The following is a 12138-nucleotide window of genomic DNA, read 5'->3' on the forward strand; positions in this document are numbered from 1 at the left end:
CTCATAGTAAAAAAAAATAACTTGTCCTGGATAACCCCTTTAATGCTTCAGCATACCAAGTCATCATGGTGAATTGCAGCATCCAGCTTTGTGTGAACAGTTTGGATAAGGTGCTTTTCTGTTTGTCATGACTAGTCCCAGAATGTAAAGAGGGAATTTTGCCGACATCTTTTGCCGCGCCTATAAACACCTTATATAGGGGTCCTTGGGTGTGTGCATATGGTTGCGGTACTTTTACTGACAACTTCAGGATACGTTCTGGCACAATTTTTGTGGCACTGGACCCCTTTACCTTAACAAAGAAAGCAGACGGTTTTGCAAAATGAAAGTCTTGCTTACTGAGCTTGGAACATACTCTATACAGAAAGGGTAGCAGGAACAATGCTTGACTTTTTTCTGCGCAATACAGAGGCACAGTCACGTATTTTTCTGGGAGACAGAGACAAATAATGAGAAAGAAAGAGAGTGAGAGAGAGTCCCTGGACTCCCAGCAAGGGAATTCCCGGCTTCAGCGCTGCGCCGCTGAGATTGAAATCATTGAGGGAGGCGAGCACTCAAGTATCCTGCGATATTTGGCACTGCTCGGAGAGCACGCTCACCTCTCACTATTAATGTTATGATTGTTAAAGCACACTCACACAGGAAATGTACAAACCGGGGGAGGTGATAAATGAGCACACCACAGGGTCCTATTCAGACTAGGCAATCCGTAACCTGACCCTGATTCATCCCTACCTGACCACGGAGGTTGGCACCCTAAGATTATGTAATGGCGTCCCTCAGGGCCGGCGTTAGCACCTGGCGTACCTGGGCAAGTGCCGGGGCCCTGGGGAGACGGGGGGGCCCACTCACGCTGTCTGGGATACAGCGCACACACACTGGTGTAAGGGACCCAGGAGCTGGAGGGGCCCGCGGTCAGAATATTTACAAACCAGAGCGGTGTGTGTGCGGAGGAAGCAGGAGTCAGCATTGTGACAGACAGCTGGGAGAGGCAGCCAGTGCTGAGCAACAGGAGGGCGGGACTTTCCAGCATCCAATCCCGGCTGAGCGGGCTTAGTGCAGTTCCAGTGTGCTGTGCTCCCGTCCCGTCACACAGTACAGTCAGGAGTGAGTCACGGAGCAGCCCCCCTCCCCCGGTGAGTGTTGTCTGAGCCTGTGTTGTTTAAGTTTATGGACGGTGTCCTGACAGGCTCTAGTCCCTGCAGCCGACCATCATCAGTGAGTTGGCTACTGTGCTCATTGACAGCGTTAATCAGCACAGCAGCTGCCACAGTATGTCCTGAGTCTGACCCGTCTATCATGCACCTTCACCTCCTGCAGAGAAGCATAACCTGCCCCCTGACAGGACACAGCAACCCCCTCTCAAAATTCCCTGCACTTCTCCAAACTTCAGTCTTCAGAATGGAGCTGTGGTGTCCTGTCAGGGGGCAGATGTGAGGCACAGAAGCCTTATCCTTCTCTGTTCTCTGGAGGGGGCTCGTCAGGATTTATAGCCACCGAACAGGCTCCTCTTCTAGAGATGTTATGTAACATGACCACACACTGTATAAATATATATATATAGATAGACATACACTCACTGGCCACTTTATTAGGTACACCTGTCCAACTTCTTGTTAACACTTAATTTCTAATCAGCCAATCACATGGCGGCAACTCAGTGCATTTAGGCATGTAGACATGGTCAAGACAATCTCCTGCAGTTCAAACCGAGCATCAGTATGGGGAAGAAAGGTGATTTGAGTGCCTTTGAACGTGGCATGGTTGTTGGTGCCAGAAGGGCTGGTCTGAGTATTTCAGAAACTGCTGATCTACTGGGATTTTCACGCACAACCATCTCTAGGGTTTACAGAGAATGGTCCGAAAAAGAAAAAAAATCCAGTGAGCGGCAGTTCTGTGGGCGGAAATGCCTTGTTGATGTCAGAGGAGAATGGGCTGACTGGTTCGAGCTGATAGAAAGGCAACAGTGACTCAAATCGCCACCCGTTACAACCAAGGTAGGCCTAACAGCATCTCTGAACGCACAGTGCGTCGAACTTTGAGGCAGATGGGCTACAGCAGCAGAAGACCACACCGGGTACCACTCCTTTCAGCTAAGAACAGGAAACTGAGGCTACAATTTGTACAAGCTCATCGAAATTGGACAGTAGAAGATTGGAAAAACGTTGCTTGGTCTGATGAGTCTCGATTTCTGCTGCGACATTCGGATGGTAGGGTCAGAATTTGGCGTAAACAACATGAAAGCATGGATCCATCCTGCCTTGTATGGAGCATGTTTGGGATGTGCAGCCGACAAATCTGCCGCAACTGTGTGATGCCATCATGTCAATATGGACCAAAATCTCTGAGGAATGCTTCCAGCACCTTGTTGAATCTATGCCACGAAGAATTGAGGCAGTTCTGAAGGCAAAAGGGGGTCCAACCCGTTACTAGCATGGTGTACCTAATAAAGTGGCCGGTGAGTGTATATATATAGATAGACATATAGATATAGATAGATAGATAGATAGATAGATACAAACACAGTATATGGTAAAAGTATGCCACAAATTCCACAGTACTATAGAAAAGTAATTGAGGCCGGACTTAGCATGAGAGGCTAATGAGAGAAGATCTGCAGAGGGAATAAAGGGTCTTAGTCTTCGCTCACACGAGCGTATAACACAGCTGAGGACGTGTGGAAAAATCGTCTGTGGAAAAATCTGCAGCACGCTTCGAGTGGCTCTGGAATTCGGATTACACGGACCCATTGAAATCTATGGATGCATGTGAAACTTCAGGCTGCACTCAGCCGTCATCTGAGTGCAGTCTGACATCCACGGCCTCAGACAGTAGAGAAGATGTAGAAATTAAGTGTCCTTGTCTTCTCAATATGCTCTCATTATCTCATTCAAGAGAATCAGATGACACTCGGATGAGAGTTTGATCCGAGTGTCAGTGGCATAATTGAGCCGATTCTCTCACATGAGAGAATCATCACTTGTGGGACCCCGGCCTTACACTTTTTTCAGCTGGACAATTATTTTATATATTTTAATTATTCCTAATATTCCCGAAAACTTTATAATATAAGTATCCTTCTTCCCAAACCCACTGACCTAAGCAGGGCCGCCATCAGGGCATTACTGCCCTTACTGGATGGGGCCCGATGAGCAGATGGGCCCCCTCTCCTCTGCTCAGCGGGCCCCAGCTAAGGCTATGTGCACACTTTGCGGACTCTGCTGAGGATTTTTCCGCAGGCAGATTTGCTAAATCCACAGTGCAAAACCGCTGCGGTTTTTCACTGCGGATTTATCGCGGTTTTTAGTGCGGTTTCCTCTGCGGGTTTTCACCTGCAGTTTCCTATTGGAGCAGGTGGAAACCCGCAGCGGAATCCGCACAAAGAAGTGAAATGCTGCGGAATGTAATCCGCTGCGTTTCCGCGCGTTTTTTTCCGCAGCATGTGCACAGCGGTTTTCATTTCCCATAGGTTTACATTGCACTGTAAACTCATGGGAAACTGCTGCGGACCCACAGCGGTCAAATCCGCTGCGGATCCGCAGTGGAATCCGCAAAGTGTGCACATAGCCTAAAGGCTTCTGCCACCTCAGCATCTGATCGGGTGTCCTCAGACGCACAGGCAGTTAAAATTTGTTCCTGTGTGGGAGATTGCTACTGCACGGCAACAGTTAACATCTGCCAGCCAATCACAGGCCAGCAGCTGACATCAGGAGGCCCTTAGCCGGCATATGACATCACTGTCATACGCCGGAGCGAAGGTCTGGGCCTCAGATGCATCGAGTGGAGGACACTTGGATTTTTTTTTGTAAAGCCGCGCTATGGGGCATATTATACACTATGGGGGTGCATTATACCGCTATGGCGCTGAATTATACTACTATATATAGTAGTGTATATACTTGCAAGAACCTCGCATCACTTCACCCTGCACAGCCGCCCGTTCTTTGGACAGGAGTGTGCAGCTGCATAGAAAAACGGACGATTTGGGTGAGGCAATGCAAGGCTCGCGCATCGCTCTCGCATAATTGGCATATAAGGGGATGACTTATATAAAGCCCCTCTGCTGTGTGGTATTGTAGAATTTACAATAGCTATCACTCATGTAAGAAGTGAAATCTGGCATTGGACTATACCTATATTTTGCTGCTGTATCTGTGCATCATGAATCGTGGTATGTGTTAAAGGGGGGGCCCACTGAGACTCTTTCGCCCGGGGCCCTCAAAAACCTGGAGCCGGCCCTGGCGTCCCTACTCAACATCGGCTGGCCATGAGCAGGGCTGCCATCAGAGCATTACTGCCCTGACTGACCTATGGTGACCGATGAGCAAAGGGGGCCCGCATCAGGCCCCGTCTCTTCTGCTCATCGGGCCCCAGCAGCAGGATTCTGCCAGTACAAAAATAACCTGCGTCTGAGACGCAGGTTCAGTTAAACTCTATTGCTGTGGGAGACCGCACGGTAATAGTTAAAAGCAGCCAGTCAATCGGAGGTTGGCAGCTGATGTCAGCACGCACGTTGCCGGCGAATTACGTCATTGTCATTCGCGAGTCCGTGCTTAAAATGCCTGGATGGAACATCGCCTCTGAGGTGCGGCCTGGTAAGAAGAAAGTTTTTGTTTTTATTTTTATTGAAAGCTGCAAGCCCGGGGCAGAATGACGACATGGGGCAGGATGGGAGACACGGGGCAGGATAGGAGATGCAGGGGCAGGATGGGAGACAGGGGGTGCAGGATATAAACACATGGTGCAAAATGGAAACATGGCGAAGAATGGAGACATGGGGCAGAATGGAGACACAGGGCAGGATAGGAGATGCAGGGGCAGGATGGGAGACAGGGGGTGCAGGATATAAACACATGGTGCAAAATGGAAACATGGCGAAGAATGGAGACATGGGGCAGAATGGAGACACAGGGCAGGATAGGAGATACAGGGGCAGGATGGGAAACAGGGGGTGCAGGATATAAACACATGGTGCAAAATGGAAACATGGCGAAGAATGGAGACACGGGGCAGAATGGAGACACGGGGCAGAATGGAGACACAGGGCAGAATGGAGACACAGGGCAGAATGGAGACACAGGGCAGAATGGAGACACCGGGCAGGATGGGAGACACGGGGCAGGATGGGAGCTATGGGCGCAGGATGGGAGAAACGGGGCAGGATGTACACATGGTGCAGAATGGAGACATGGGGCAGAATGGAGACACAGGCAGGATGGGAGACATGGGGGACAGGATAGATACAAATGGGGCAGAAGTATGGGGAAGGATGGAGACAGATGGGGCAGAAATATGGGGCAGGATTGAGACAGATGGAACCGTGTCATGGGGCAGGATGGAGACTGATGGGGCAGGGTCATGGGGCGGGATGAAGACAGATGGGGCAGATCCTGGTGCAGGATAGAGACACATTGTGCAGGATCATGGGGCAGGATGGATACGATGGAGACAGATGGGGCAGGATCATAGGGTAGGATCATGGGACAGATGGGGCAGGATCATGGGACAGATGGAGCAGGATAGAAACAGGTGGGGCAGGATGGGGAGATCATATGGGGCAGAATGGATACTCATGAAGGCAGGATGGGAGAACATATGGCTAGAGGCAGGAATGAGATACACAGGGCCACGATGGTGGATATTATTACCATAGTGGCTAATTAAGGGATATTATTAATGCAGTGATGTATTTATTTTATTTTTTGAGAATACTGTTTTAAATGGGGGGACGGTCCTGTTACTGTGCAGAGCGACACTATGTCACATTTTTTTCTTCATCTGGTGTAGTGTAGAAGTTGGGAAAAAAATTAAGTAATGTGTTCTGCAAGCGAATCTCTAGATAACTGTGTTATTACATGCAAAGACGAGCCCTGGCTGGAAGAAGTGATGGCTGTCTGTGCTGGATGAAGATGAAAAGCCAAGATGAAGGACTTCACCTAGAGACATCACTGGTGAGTCAGTATGTTACCTGTGCACTGGCACTATACACTGTATACTATATACAGATGTCCTGTGTACAATGTCACCAATGATCACTGTATTATTATAATAATAATAATAATAATAATTTTTATTTATATAGCGCCAACATATTCCGCAGCACTTTACAATTAAGCGGGGACATGTACAAACAATAAATTCAATACAGGTTAAGACAATTTAAACAGTGACATTAGGAGTGAGGTCCCTGCTCGCAAGCTTACAATCTACACTGACACTATATACAGAGCTCCTGTGTATATTATCACTGGTGATCACTGTATTAACTGTACACTGACAGTATATACAGAGCTCCTGTGTATAATGTCACTGGTGATCCCCATATTACCTGTACACAGACACTGCATACTAAATACAGATCTCCTGTGTATAATGACACTTATGGTGATAGTATTGTGTTTTTTTATTAATGATCAGTATTGTAGTATCCAGTCACTATCTGGAGGTAAAATGTTGTTAGGCCATGGTGTAGTGGTATTTGTTCCTTGTATGTGCTATTATTCGTCACTGTGTGGTGGTAATATGTGGTCTGGTCATGTTGTGTTGCTTTTGTTCCTTGTATGTGGTATTATTTGTCACCATTTGGTGGTAATATGTGGTCTGGACATGGTACAGTAGTATTTGTCCCTTGTGTGTGATATTATTGGTCAATTTAAAAATTGAAAAAATAAATAAAAATATACCTAAATTGTATTGCATATTTTAACAAATGCTTAATAGGTTAGAGTAGAGTAGGGCCCGGCCCAAAGAATCTACCTTGCTGTGGTGGCAGATTTAAAAAAATCTTTTGGCCAAAACAAGAGCTGCCGGCTACATGTGTGATCTGGTGATGGGAATTGTTATGTGGGATTTGTGAGAAGTGGAGTTTTTCCAAGAGAGAGTGGTGGGACTGGGGACAGTTCGAGGGGTGGAGGTGGGGCAAGGTGGGGCTAGGATGGAACCTGGGTGAAGTCTCAAGGGGCCACGAAAATTTTGCTAGTGTGGGGCCCCTAAATTCCTAGTGACAACCCTGACCATGAGTGTCTTTAACTGCACCCTAAACTACACACAGTGTGTACTCCAAAACAACAACAGAAAGTAGTGTACACAAGCACAGAGTTAGAGACAGGGCTAAGGATGTGTTCACGCAGCCACACAGGAAAGACAGAAGAAAATAATAAGAACCAAACATCAAAAGGAATACATGGAAAACCTCTCACGTAAACGAAAGGAAAGGGTAGTAGGATGGAAGACACGCAAACCATAGGAAAAGCAACAGAGATTAGTCAGGACGGTAATACCTAGTTGAAAAGCTGGAACTCAAAACATCATCAATCTTGGAATATTGTCACGGGGTTACCGCTACAGAGAGGAATCAGAAGACTGCAGCGTTCTACTCCTGTGCTGATAGAAACACTTCTCCTTCTTTTTAAATGGTGTAAATTTCTTTTGGCAGTACAGGGGTTAATCGGCCATGTTGGGAGCTCTGGGAGTTAACCATCCCTATATAATCTGAGTCCTGACTGAAACACGTCGTCAGAGATAGCTTATGCTGCATGGCTGGGAGGATTGTTGCTTGGTGGTTATTTGTGAAGGAGTTTAGTAGATTTATCTGTGACTGTTGCTTGGGTTCATAAGTGTGATAATTCCCTTCCCTCCCCATACTTTGGTTTTTCTTCATCCTCCACTCCCCAGTTTATTCCTCTGTTATATGTGAGTGAAGTTTTGTATGCCTGGTATTTTCAATTGCACTTGTTCGTGTTGCCTTGTTCGTCTGGTTTTTGTACTGTGGTGCATGGCAGCTCCCTTCTTCCGTGGGTGGGTGAAGGGAACAGACAGAGGGCGGTTTAAGGAGATAAGACAATTTGGTGGCCCCGGCATATTCACATTCAGAAGTTTCCCAGGGAATAGGGTGAGCTAGGGCGCCTCCTATTGTAGAGACATGGAAGGAGCCCTTGGTCACAGGTCACCAGACAGCTGAGTCGTGACAAATATAGCCAGCAAAGAGTGCCAGCTCAAGGTGAGTATAAATAGTCCCTCCCAAGATGTTATAGGACAAACCAAACAAGAAAATGGAAACACCTGCATAGAAGCAGCACAGTAAAGCAAAGACAAGAGTATTGTCAGCAGTTGGACTGAGAGCAAAACAAGCTGTGGTCCAATAGAGACAGAAACAAACCACCAGCCAGAGGTCACTGGATCAAGCCATGAAGCCGAGCAATGACAGTTACAAATGCATAACAGGTTACGCTGGAGGCCTCCATCTTCTGATACAGAGACACACGAGTCAGTGTGTTGCACTTTACCGACTGTGCACCCTAACTGCACTCTGTTGGCAGTGTAAGAGAGTTCTCACTAACTACCAACCTACAGATGTGCCCCTGGCTGTTCCTGTATTCTTTTACTGCTGATCTCCAGGTCAGGCTAACACCGAGACATGCTTTAAATCTTCTTGCATAGGTGCCCCAACAACTTGCCTACTATGATAATAACTGCCGCCACTGTAGATTGCTTGCTTTAGCATGCTCCCTTTCAGGTCTGTTCATACACACCCAATAATGGAAGCCCCCCCCCTACTTTACGTAGGGAATATAGGGGGGGTCACATGGCCACACAGCCTCTAAAGCTGATTGGTTAACTCAGGTTACTAGCCAGAATGGTATTTTTATGTTATTTATATTAAGTTTTTTATTGGTAAATCCGGCTCCAATCAGCCGTTTTGGCGGTCATTTAGCGGCTGACAATTGGCTGTCAGTGCGTTGCCGTACGGTCGCCGGAATATTTATGGTCAGGTACTGGCGAGTTTCAGGCATTGTGAGGTGACATTCAAGAAAAGAAGACCTCACGTCTTTATGGATAATCTACTCCAAAAGGGTTCTTGCGAGGGCAGCTGAGGACGATGGTGCTGCTTGGCTTATGTCCTGCCTCACTTCAAAGCCTGTTACTACGGCTCCGGAGGTCGTACCTGAACGACCGAATCCCAGCTCTGCACTGCGGCCCATACCTTCGCCTCCTTTGTCTCCGCTGAACCACCGCGGCAGCGCCAGGAAAAGGAAACCCAGAGCAGCGTACTCCCCATCACCGGCATCTCCTGCACCCAGGCATCCTCCGCTGGAGAGCAGCAGGAAGTCCCGCCTCCCTCCATCAAGAAGATCCCGGAGTCCGTCCCGCGATACTCGGCGATGTCGCGAGGATTCACCGCCTTCGTCATCAGGCACCGCCAGCAAAGCCGGAAGCAGTCGCGGCCGGAAGAGTCGGGCGGTGAGAGCGCCAATTTCGAATACCGGTTCCCCTCACTCGGCGGCTGCGGACTTCACCTTCCCAGCTGCTTCTAGGATCTTGTCAGTGCCTACCCGGGACCCGGAATTCGTGCCTGCCTTATCCACGCAGTTGCGCTCGCCTAATTTGGAGGGCTCGAGCGCAGGCTGCGCAACGGAGACGCCATCAGATAACAGGAACGCTGGAAGGGGTGAGATTATGGATCCTCAATTGTCTTTACTTAATTGTGATATTAAACGCATGGTTCAGAGTGCCCTTTCTGAAGCCTTAGGCGGCTCTCTAATTACTAGTCCCCACTCTACCCCTCCTATAGATTTAACCGCTTCTGTCCCTAAGAATGTTTTTAAGGAAGCGTTAACATGCGAGCTATCCCCGTTAGGATTTCACTTGAGCCCCTCCACCAAGGAACTTATTTGGAATAACCATTATGTGGACCTATTCTCTTTACTTCCTCGTAGAGAGCAGCCGAGTAGGTTAGATAAGAAAGATGACAAGCCTGATTCGGAAGATACTAAACGTGCTTTTAAGTCTTTCAACAATTGGCTTCAGGCTTTTGCTATTTACTCGGCTGTCCTTGGAGAGAAGTCACCTAACTTATGTAGTCAATTGTTCCAACATATAGATATTATTTTAGAAGCTTATCGCAATTTCGGCGGAGTGGCTTGGCTTCATTACGATGAGGCCTTCCGCCAGAAGCTGGCGGTTCACCCTGAAGTTCGCTGGGGTAGTAAGGACGTGGGCTTATGGTTAAATTTGATGCTCCCCCAGAGGCATTTTTCATCCAGATCCTCTTCTGCTCCTGTCACTAGGAAGGGCTTCTGTTTTGCTTTCAATGAATCTAATTGTAAATGGAGCTCCAATTGTCGTTTTCGCCATGAGTGTTCCTTTTGTGGGAACACACACCCCGCGTTTAAATGCTTCAAGAAGCAGTCAGCTGCATCCGTGTCTAAAGAATCTAATGGAAAGAGCACGGACGCCAGTGAAAGTGGAAAACATGGTTTCATGGCTAAGTCAATACCCAGACCGAGTGAGCAGTAATCTGCTTTTTAGAGGTTTTTCTTTTGGTTTTTTTGTTCCCCCTTTCCAAGGGGCTGGTTGTCACATTGTTGAAAATTTACGTTCAGTGGATCTATATCCTGATGTTGTCATGGAAAAAATCAAGACTGAGTTGGATCTCGGGAGGGTAGCAGGTCCTTTTTCTTCCCCACCATTTGTCAATTTTAGAATTTCTCCACTAGGTGTCGTACCGAAAAGAGATCCTGGTTCTTTTCGGCTTATTCACCATTTATCCTTTCCTGCGGGTTCCTCTTTAAATGACGAAGTTGACGGTTCATCCTGTTCTGTGTCATACTCTTCTTTTGACAAAGCAATTGACATTTTGCGTCATTTTGGTCAGGATGCATTATTGTCTAAAGCTGATATTAAATCTGCCTTCCGGCTTCTTCCTGTTCATCCTGACGGTTTTTCCTCCTTAGGCTTTCATTTCCAGGATTGTTTTTTCTTTGACAAATGTCTTCTGATGGGTTTTTCTTTGTCTTGTTTTTACTTTGAGAGTTTTTCTTCTTTTTTACATTGGGTGTTGGAAACAAATTCTCCTGGGGCGGGCATTTTACACTATTTGGACGACTTTCTTTTTGTTGGCCCCCCTTCTTCCCCCGACTGTCTCAAGACTTTGAATTCTTTTGTTGATTTATGTAGTCATTTTGGTGTTCCTCTTGCTCAAGAAAAGACTGTTTTGCCTTCCACAGCAATTGAATTTTTAGGTATAATCCTTGACTCCTCTACTATGGAATGTAGACTCCCGGTAGATAAAATCACCAAACTGCGTTCTGCTTTAATTAAATTTATTTCCAAACCAAAATCTACACTTAAAGATTTACAATCTTTATTGGGCCTTTTGAATTTTGCCAGCAGAATCATTCCAATTGGTAGAGCATTTTCCCGTCGCCTTTATGACGCCACAAGCGGTATTTCTGCTCCTAATTCTCATGTGAGAATCGTCTCGGCTTTAAAGGAAGACGCCAGGGTCTGGCTGTCTTTCCTTTCGGATTATAATGGTATATCTTGCTGGCAGACGCCCTTCACTTCTGCAGATACCGTATTTTCCGGCGTACAAGACGACTTTTTAACCCCTGAAAATCTTCTTAAAAGTCGGGGGTCGTCTTGTACGCCGGGAATCGCCTTGTACGCCGGGTGTATATGGTGGGTGGGGGGGGGAGTGATCCTGATGACGACGAGGGGGCGTCTCACAGAAAAGTGAGTATCCCCCATTACCTTATCATAGCGCTGCAGCGTGGGGTCTCTGTGCTGGGAGCGGCGGCGGCTGCTGTGCTGTGGCGGCTCCTCTTCTGCAGTGTGGGGCCTGTGGGGCGGTGGCGGCGGCGGCGGCGTATCTTCATGCAGTCGGGGCTCCTCCGGCATCTCAGCCTGGAAGCCCCGCCGGCAACTCCATCGGTACAATGCGCTGGCCTCCGGGAAAATGGCCGCTGCTTAGATTCAGATCTCGTTGAGATCTGAATCTGAGCATGCGCAGCCCCCAGCGGCCGGGCCACCGCATCGCACCTATTGAGCTGCCTCCGGGAAAATGGCCACTGCTCAGATTCAGATCTCGTCTCCCGAGATCTCGGGACGAGATCTGAATCTGAGCAGCGGCCATTTTCCCGGAGGCCACCTGACCGCATTGTACCCATGGAGTTGCCGGCGGGGCTTCCAGTCTTTGAGATGCCGGAGGAGCCCCGACTGTATGAAGATACGCCGCCGCCACCGCCCCACAGCACCAGAGGCCCCACACTGCAGAAGAGGAGCCGCCACAGCACAGCACAGCACAGCAGCCGCCGCTCCCAGCACAGAGACCCCACGCTGCAGCGCTATGATAAGGTA

The 12138-nt window shown here is 48.1% G+C and overlaps 1 protein-coding gene across 1 annotated transcript in view; it reads left to right on the forward strand.

The window, feature by feature from the left end:
- The first annotated feature begins 793 nt into the window (after positions 1 to 793).
- The window catches only part of LOC143770159 (beta-2-glycoprotein 1-like), a 129534-nt gene continuing 118189 nt past the window's right edge, over positions 794 to 12138 (forward strand). Inside the window, exon 1 of the mRNA XM_077259492.1 lies at positions 794 to 1136. The gene's annotated coding sequence lies outside the window, so the exon portion shown is untranslated. The remainder of the gene's footprint in view (positions 1137 to 12138) is intronic.

Source organism: Ranitomeya variabilis, chromosome 4 (genome assembly GCF_051348905.1).
Source record: "Ranitomeya variabilis isolate aRanVar5 chromosome 4, aRanVar5.hap1, whole genome shotgun sequence".
NCBI lineage: Eukaryota > Metazoa > Chordata > Amphibia > Anura > Dendrobatidae > Ranitomeya > Ranitomeya variabilis.